The sequence below is a fragment of the Orycteropus afer genome, unplaced genomic scaffold (genome assembly GCF_000298275.1).
Source record: "Orycteropus afer afer isolate SDZICR_OR568_19922 unplaced genomic scaffold, OryAfe1.0 scaffold00398, whole genome shotgun sequence".
NCBI lineage: Eukaryota > Metazoa > Chordata > Mammalia > Tubulidentata > Orycteropodidae > Orycteropus > Orycteropus afer.
Window position 1 is genome coordinate 2,204,949 of NW_006921985.1, and position 9,396 is coordinate 2,214,344.

Below are 9,396 nucleotides of genomic sequence, written 5' to 3' on the forward strand. Positions count from 1 at the left end.
AACCCACCAGCCACTCCTCGGAAGGAAGGTTGGGCAATCCTACTTCCGTAGTGATACTGCCTCGGAAACCCAAGGAGGGGTCACTATGAGTCAGGGCTGACTCGACGGCACATAACAACAAATACTTTTATAATAATTTTTCAAATACAATGTCTAGTACACAATCAAAGATAACCAGGCACATGATGTGAGGCAACATGAATGAGAATTAGTGGAAACTTCTGACATGAGAAACATACCCTCAAAGTGCTAGGTGATGAAAATCTAAGACACAGACTCTGCTTATGGTGTCGAAGGAGAATACTGCAAAGCTTGGGAATGTTTTAGGGAATTAGAAACTGAAAAGTGACATTTCCTAAAGTATAAGCTCTAGATAGAAAACTACAAAAATCTAAAATTTGGTGGTTAGACAAGGACTTAACAGTAAATCAGAAACAGCTGAAGAGAGAATTAGTAAAATGAAAGGTAAGTCAGATGACTTACAGAACTGTTTTGGTTCCCTAGTGCCACTCTAACAGGAATATACAACAAATGGGAAAACTCGAACAGTTTATTTTCTTACAGTGTGGAGGCGTTAAGTCCGAATTCAAAGTGCCAGGCTCTAGGGGCTGGGTGAAAGCCCCTCAGCCTTGGGCTTTAGCTCTGCCTCCAGCTCCCGGCCCACTGAAGCTAGAGGCATCTCTTCATTCAGGCAGCTACTGGCTGCTGAGACTGACAAGCCCAAGGTCAACAAGCCCATGTTACCAAACTGCATGGCAGGCCATTAAGTCCATTGAAAGTCCCAAGGTCAGCAGAGCATGACAGGCTGCTGAGTGAAGAAGACTCAGCTGCACACAGGGTCTGAGCATGCAAAAAAGCTGAAGACCATTCCCAAAGCTTCTCCTTATATACGGGAAGCAGACTACATCCCTAAAACAGCTACTCAGCTGCTCATGGTAGATCCCACCATGGAGTTGATTATAGTCTCGTCAGGGGGAATAACTGCCCAGCCACTCAAAGTCAGGCCCAGCCAAGTTGACACACAACCTTAACTACCACAAGAACTATTCAGAATAAAGTGTTGAGAGACAAAAGACTGGGAAATCTAAAAGATAAGGTATGGTGAGAGGATCTAGTACACATTTATTTAGAGCACCAGGGAAAGAAAAGGAAGATCATGCAATAGAACCAACAGAGAGAGAGAGAGAATGGGTGAGAAGTTTCCAAAACTGATGAAAGACATTAGTCCACAAATTCTGAAAGCCCACTCATTTCATGAAGAGTAAAAAAAAAATTGCATATTAAACCAAGACAAAATGATTACGAATACCATAAAAAACACATAGCACAGGGATTAAATGTACTTCCTGGGGACAGTTAGAGACAGAGAATCATGAGAAGACACCCAGGCTCCCACGCTCTCATCGTCCCATTGAGAGCTGTTAGCACCAGGCCCCAGCAGTCACAGCATGACAGTGCCCCAGCCGTTCTGTACATGTGGGGGGGACTGGGGACTGGGAGAGAACAAGCAGCACCCAGCAACCACAGAGCAGTGGGAGGTTTCGCCCTGTGGCAGAGACTTGGCTGACGAAAAGAGCTCACGGGTTTCAGACACCTTTCACTGGGGGGAATCTGCGCACCAGAACTTCTAGAACTGGTTTAAGCAGGTCTCGGAGGCCCTTCCTGCTGAGCTAGCCCCATTAACTGGATGACTGAGGGGATCCCCAGGATGGTCCTCTGAACACTCAGATTTGCATTCCTTTGCACACCCATCTACATCAGCGTGAAAGCACACACACACACAAAAGGGACAAAAAGAGAAATCAGTAGAGCCAGGTGGGACCCCTGAGACTATGGCCCCTAGCTGCCCTTCAGGTCTGGAACTGAACCCCCTCCCGTGGCTTCCAGCCAAACAAAAAACAGGCACATGAGCTGAACATTTACATTAGGTAGATACACTCCGTGGAGAGATCAATCATGGAGAATAGAAGGGCTGTGTATGCACAGGGAGACAGCTCAGGGGGCAGGAGAGCATGGAGGGAAGGACACAGGAAAGAGAACTATGGGGAGGAAGTGGGAGGGGAGCTGTTGCATTGTGGGAAACTGTAGTCAATGTCATGAGACAAAATGTGTAAGAGCTGCTGTATGGAAGGTGAATTTGCTCTAAATTTTCACCCAAATCACAATAAAGATTTTTTAAAAATAAAAGAAGTCACCCAGAGGAGCAGCCATTACATTGCCAGCTGACATCTGTAGAAGGAAAACGAGAAGCAGAAGCCAGTGCAGCAGAACCCTCAGTCTGTTGGAAGAGAATGACTGTCGACCATGACTTCCATGCTCAACCAGAGACCCACCAAGAATAAAGGAGAAATCAAGACAGTTGCCAATAAACTGGATGAGAGATTTCAGCGTTACAAGATCCACTCTAAGAAGAATCAGAAAATGGCCTTAGATGGAAGGTCAGAAATACAGGAAGGAATGAAGAGTGATCAAAATGATCAGTGTTGTAGGGGCTGGTGAGTAGGTGCTGAACTCACGGGACCCTGTGCTGCAGAGAAGAACTGCCCCACAGGGTTTACTGGCTGTAACCTCTATGGAAGCAGATCACCGGATCGTGCTCCTGAGAACAGCCGGGTGGGTTCAAACCACCAGCCTCACAGTTAGCAGCCGAACAATTAACCTTTTGTGTCATCAGGGCATCTTAAAATGGTTAATATGAAAGTAAAAGGAAATGGATATTGGCTGTTTAAAACAATTACTGCATGTATGTCTTCTTCAATGTGTGTGTGCATATATATAGAATTAAAATGTGTGACAAAAATATCTTCTACATGGAGAGGAACCATAAATGGCACTAAGTGTTCTAAGCTCCCTGCATTATCCCAGTCAATGATTGATTACTGTTACATTTTGATACCTGAAGAGTAGGAGTTGAAATCTCTGGTGTAACCAAAAAGAGAAAAATAGTATCTAACTTCCAGACTCTTTAAGAGTTAAACCCATAGCGACTGAATTGCTTGAGATTCCTGCCAACTCCGTGTGTTACAGAGCAGAACTGCCCCGGAGGTTTTCTTGGCTGTAATCTTCGCAGAAGCTGATAGCCAGGCCTCTCTACCCGAGGTGGTTCCAAGACTCAGCTTCTGGTTAGGAGTCCAGCTCAAACCATTAAGGCCACCTAGGTAGTCTCCAAATCAACAGAGATTTTAAAATAGAAGAAAAAAGAAGGAAGGAGAGAAAAAAGAAATGGGGTTGGTGGAAAATGCAGAAAGCACCTAGCGGATGAAGAGTTAAGCTCATATAAGTTCAATGATTAAGAGCTCTGGCGCCTGGCGTGGGAAGCCAGCATTTGGTGAGAATACCCTGGGGCATTCATGGACGGCTTGACGCCCAGCCTTGCCGGTAGCAGCCAAGTGCCTAACCTCTAGCGCTACGCAGGGACTCCTAAACCTGTTGTCATCATGCAATTCCAGCTCACGGCGACCCCAGGTGTGTCAGAGTGGAATTGTACAAGGTTTCAATGGCCGTGGCCTTTTAGAAGTCGGTCACCAGCCTTTCCCCCCAAGTGCCTCTAAGTGGACTGTGCTGATGGCGTTTCCCTTCCGCTCGGCCTCGCCCTTCTCTTTCAATCAGACTTTTCCGGTTATTTGCCGGGCCCCTGGCCAACGCCCCCCGTGCACACGCCACAGGTGAACTCCAGCGTCTCGCGCCCAGCGCAGGCCTCCGAATAGGCACAGGCTCGGGATAACGCAGCTCATTGGTCCGCAGCCAGCCAATGGGGTGGCGACGCAGGGTCAGGTGGCCCCCAAGGTCCAATCACGGCCTGGTACCCAGCAGGGCTGGTGCGCAGTGAGGGTTGGCCCAGCGCGTTGTCAGCGTCTCCGCGGCCCCCATCGTGGGATGGGTGTCTCTCGCCCTTCTCGGTGGAGTAGGTGGACGAACCGACCCAAGGCTCAGCCAAGCGGTCCTGCCTTTTTGCCTGCATCTCGTAACACGCATGCAGGTCGTCACGCAGCCATTCCATCCGCGCGCTCCTGCCTTCCCGGCCCAGCCTCACACCACACCGATCCCTCCCTGAGCTCGCATTCCAGGCCAATGTGGCTGGTGTGCAACCCGTTCCAGGGGGACGAGGGGCGGGTGTTCTCAACAGCTCCCCTCTCTGGGCAGGATTTGTCACAGGCTGTTGGTAGGGTTGTGTTTTTCACTCCCACCGAAACTGTTTGTGTTATTTAACTTTTTATATTTTTTCCTTGAATAGTATGTGTTCATTGGTGAACATTCGCAGAATTCAGAAGAGCACGAAGAGGGTGTCAATCACCTTTATTTTTCCCGGCCAAACCAACGGAAGTTGCCGCTGGAGTCCATCACGTTGTGGGGTGCTGCCCTGTCATTTCCCACTCATTGCCACCCCTTGTGCAACAGAACAGACACTCCCCGGTCCTGCACCAGCCCCACAATGCCTGCTATGCCTGAGCCCATGATTGCAGCCCTTGTGCCGATCCATCTCGTTGAGGGCCTGCTCCTTTTTTCTGCCCTTCTACTTTATCAGGCATGACATCCTTCTCCGGGGACTGGTCCGTTCTGACAACATGACTAAAGTATGAGAGGCGAAGTCTAGCCATTCTCACTTCCAAGGAGCATTCCGGCTGTACTACCTCCAGGACAGATTTGTTCATTCATGCAGCAGTCCATGGTCCGTTCAGTATTCTTCACCAACACCACAATTTAAATCCATCAGTTCTTCTGCAGTCTTCCTTCCAGCTCTTACATGTATATGAGGTGACTGAAAAGACCATGGCTTGGGGCAGGTGCACCTTAGTCTTCAAAGTGATTTCCTTACTCATTGTGGTGGTTAAGTTTATGTGTCAACTTGGCTGGGCCTGGTTGAGTAGCTGGGCAGCTGGTGGTAGTTATTCCCCATGATGAAACTGGCAATCAACTCCATGGTGGAATCTACTGTGAGCAGCTGAGTATGTGAGCAGCCTTTGGGTATGTGGTCTGCTTTGTATATAAGAAACAGCTTTGGGAATGGTTTCTAGCTTATGGCACGCCTGAACCCTGTATGTAGTCGGGCATTGATTGTGGATCCATGGGTAATGAAATCCTTTACAACTTCAGTTTTTTCTCCATTTATCATGATGTTGGTTATTGGTTCAGTTGGGAGGATTTTTATTTTATGTTGAGGTATAATCCAGACTGAAGCCTGTCATCTTTGATGTTTATCAGTAAGTGCCTCAGGTCCTTTTGACTTTCAGCAAGCAAAGTTGTGTTGTCACATATCACAGGTTGTTAATGAGTCTTTCTCTAATCCTGATGCCATTTATTCATGTAGTCCAGCTTCTCAGATTATTTGCTCAGCACACAGACTGAATAAGTATTTTGAAAGGATACAACTCTGATGCCCACCCTTCCTGATTTTAAACCATGCAGTGTCCCTTTGTTCTGTTCAAATGACAGCCTTTTGGTCTATGTATAGGTTCCTCATGAGCGCATTTAAGTATTCTGGAATTCCTGTTCTTTGCAATGTTATCCATAATTTGTTATGATCCACACAGTCAAATGCTTTTACGTAGTCAATAAAAGACAGTTAAACATCTTTCTGGTATTTGCTTTCAGCCAAGATCCATGTGACATCAGCAATGATATTCCACATTTCACATCCTCTTCTGAATCCAGCTTGAACTTCTGGCAGTTCCCTGTCAACTCATAGTGACCCTGTAAGATCGAGTAGAACTGCCCCATAGGTTTTCCAAGGCTGTACATCTTTATGGAAACAGACTGCCATGTCTCTTTTTTTGTAGTGGGTCTGAATCATTGACCGTTGGGCCCAAGTGCTCAACCACTGTACCACAGGGGTGCTTTCCCTGCACAGAGAGAGAGCCACTGTCAGGGACGGAGTGACTGGACTCCTAGTCTCTTTTCTGATGATGTGTGTGTGTTTGCTTTTTAATAAAGTAAGGCCATGCTGTGCATCAGTGTAACCTTCTCGGACGTGGAACATCTACCCGTGTCTCAGATGCTAGTCTCCATGGGACTTCAGTGCCCGCTGTGTTTCTGCCATTTGCCTCATCATGGCTCAGCTCAGCCCCTCCTGTGCGGCACTGTGGTGGCTGCCGGCTCCTGGTTCTAAACGTTGCTGTAGGAAGTGATCATACTCACACAGGCGATCCCTGTCCTCGGAGAAAGCACTGGACGTGTCATTGCTGTTCAGGGACGCTGCCTGCCTGGAAGGCTCTGGTGTCTCCCCAGGCCCACCTGACCATCCGCTGGCTGGTCTCTGTTCCCGCTGTTTTGGACGCTTCCAAACTTTCCACTGAACTTTGAAAAGCGGCCTTCTCAGTCCCTTTCCACCAGGCTTCCTGGTCAGTCAGGAGTATGTCTGGGCGGATGACTCTCTCCCAGCCAGGTCTCCAGTGGCCATGGCCTCTTGCCCCCATGTAAGGTCTTGACGACCCACAACCTCCCCGGCTTCTTCCAATCTGCTTTGGAGGCACACAGCAGAGATCCATCACTGGGACTTCCTTCCGAGGTGCTTCTGGATAAACTGAAGCCTCCAACCCTTTGGTTAAGAGCCAACTGCTTTGTGTCACCCAGGTCTCCTGAACTGGCATCTAGTCGGTTCCACCTCACAGAGACCCCACATGTGTCAGGGAGAACTGCGCTCCGTGGGCTTCCAGTGGCTGCGACGCTCTGGGAGGTCTCCGGAGCTTCCTCCCAAAGTGCTTCTGAGTGCACTCACATCTCCAGCCTCTTGATTATCAGCCAAGTGCGCTCATCGTTGGCGTCATCCAGGAACTCCAGGATGTGTGTTGCTGTTGTGGACTACTGTCCAACTGGTTCTGACTCATAGCCCCTCCACAGGACAGAGTAGAACTGGCTCCTCGGGGTTTCCTAGGCTGCAGCCTTTATGGATCTTGGTTATGTAAAGGCATTCGACTGTGGGGATCATAACAAATTACAGATAACGCTGAGAATGGGAATTCCAGAACACTTAATTGTGCTCATGAGGAACCTGCACATAGACCAGGAGGCTGTTCAGACAGAACAAGGGGACACCGCATGGTTTAAAAATCACGAAGAATGTGCGTCAGGGTTGTATCCTTTCACCATACTTTTCAGTCTGTATGCTGAGCATATAATCCGAGAAATTGGACTATACGTAGAAGAATGAGGCATCAGGATTGGAGGAAGACTCATCAACAGCCTGCCATATGCAGATGATACAACTTTGCTTATTGAAAGTGAAGATGACCAAAGCACTTATTAATGAAGATAGAAGACTACGTTCTCACAACTGGACCAGTAGGCAACATTATAATAAATGGAGAAAAGATTGAAGTCAGGGATTTCATTTTACTTGGATCCACCACAATCAACACCCACGGAAGGGTGAACTTTGAAAAGCAGCCTTCTTTCCAGTGCCCTTCCACCAGGCTTCCTGGTCAGTCAGGAGTACGTAGGTCTGGGTGGATGACTCTCTCCCAGCCAGGTCTCCAGTGACCATGGCTTCTTGCCCCCCCATGTAAGGTCTTGATGACCCACAGCCTCAAGAGATAAGACATCGTATCACACTGGGCAAATCTGCAAAAGACCAAAGATGTCATTTGAAGACTGAGGTGCGCTTAACCTGAGCCATGGTAGTTTCCATCCTCTCATGTGCACGTGAGAGCTGGACAACGGATGAGGAAGACGGAAGAAGAGTCGATGCCTTTGAATTACGGTGCTGGTGAAGAATACAGAAAATGGACTGCCCGAAGAACAAACAAATCTGTCCTGGAGGGAGGGCCACTAGAATGCTGCTCACAACCAAGAATGCCCAGACTCTGTCTCATGTACGTTGGTCATGTTAGCACAAGGGGCCACTCCCTGGAGAAGGTTATCATACTTGGTAAAGTGGAGGGTCAACAAAAAAGGGGAAAGCCCTCAACGAGATGGATCAACACAGTGGCTGTGCCTGTGGGCTCAAGGATAGCAAGGATTGTGGTCATGGCGCTGGGCCAGGTAGTGTTTCCTTCTGTTGCACACAGTGTCGCTGTTGTCCATAGTGACTCGATGGTACCTAACAACAACAACTACAAGTCTTTATGGAAGGAGATTGCCAGGTTTTTCCCCTGCAGAGTCACTGGGTGGGTTTGAACTGCCTGCCGACCTTTCAGTTAGCAGCCAAGCACTTAACCGTTGTGCCACTAGGTGCCTTCAAGATGTATGTACCCCCTTTCTACTTAAGGAGACTTTCTAGAATAGACATATCACTTCTGTTTTCAGCTCACTGGCAGAATTGATCTATTCATGTGACTGAAAGGAAGGCTGGGAAATGTAGTATTTCAGTTAAGTGCCAAAGTGCTCAGCTAAAAATGGAGGTCCTGGAGACCCTACAAAGAGCCCTGGTGGTGCAGTGATCAAGTGCCTGGCTGCTAACTTAAAGATTGGCGGTTTGAACCCACAAGCTGCTCTACAGGAGAAAGATGTGGCAGTCTGCTTCCTTAAAGATGACGGCCTTGGAAGCACCACGGGCAGTTCTACTCTGTCCTACAAGGGGCACCATGAGCCAGAATTGACTCAATGGCAAAGCGACAGGTGAGGAGGCCCTGAGTGGGTCCAACAGTTTAGCACTCAGATCCAACCAAAAGGTCAGTGGTTCAAATCCACTCAGAGGTTCTGCAGAAGGGCCTGCCAACCTTCTTTCCCCACAATCAGCCTTTGAGAATCCATTGAGCACAGGTGTCCTCTGACCCATATGGGTGAGCTGGAGGCAGCACTGTCTTTGATGGCAGCTGTTTCGTTGCTTTTAACTAAAGAGGAGGGTTGGAGGGGTATGTGGAGGCATCCATTTGACCATAATTTCACTTAAATATGAAAGGGAACACATAAATATTGGTATCCTAGGCATTAGTGAGCTGAAATGGACCCATTTTGACCATTTTGAATCAGACAACCGTATGATCTACTGTGCTGAGAATGACAAGTTGAAGAGGAATGACGTGGCATTCAACATCACAAAGAATGTGTCAAGATCTGTCCTGAAGTACAATGCTGTCAGTGATAGGGCAATATCCCGGCCCACAAGGAAGGCCAGTTAATATGACTATTATTCAAATTTATACACCGACCACCAAAGCCAAAGATGAGGAAATTGAAAGTTACTACCAACTTCTATAATCTGAAAGCGATCAAACATGTGATCAAGATGTGTTGATTATCACTGGGGATCAGAATGCAAAAATTGGAAATGAAGAATTCCACCAGCAGTTGGAAAATTTGACCTTGGTGATAGAAATAATGCTGGAGATCGCATGATAGAATTTTGCAAGACTAACGACTTATTCATTGCAAATACCTTTTTTGAACACAAACAGGGACTATACACATGGACATCACAGATTGAGTACATAGGAATCAGGTTGACTACATCTGTGGCAA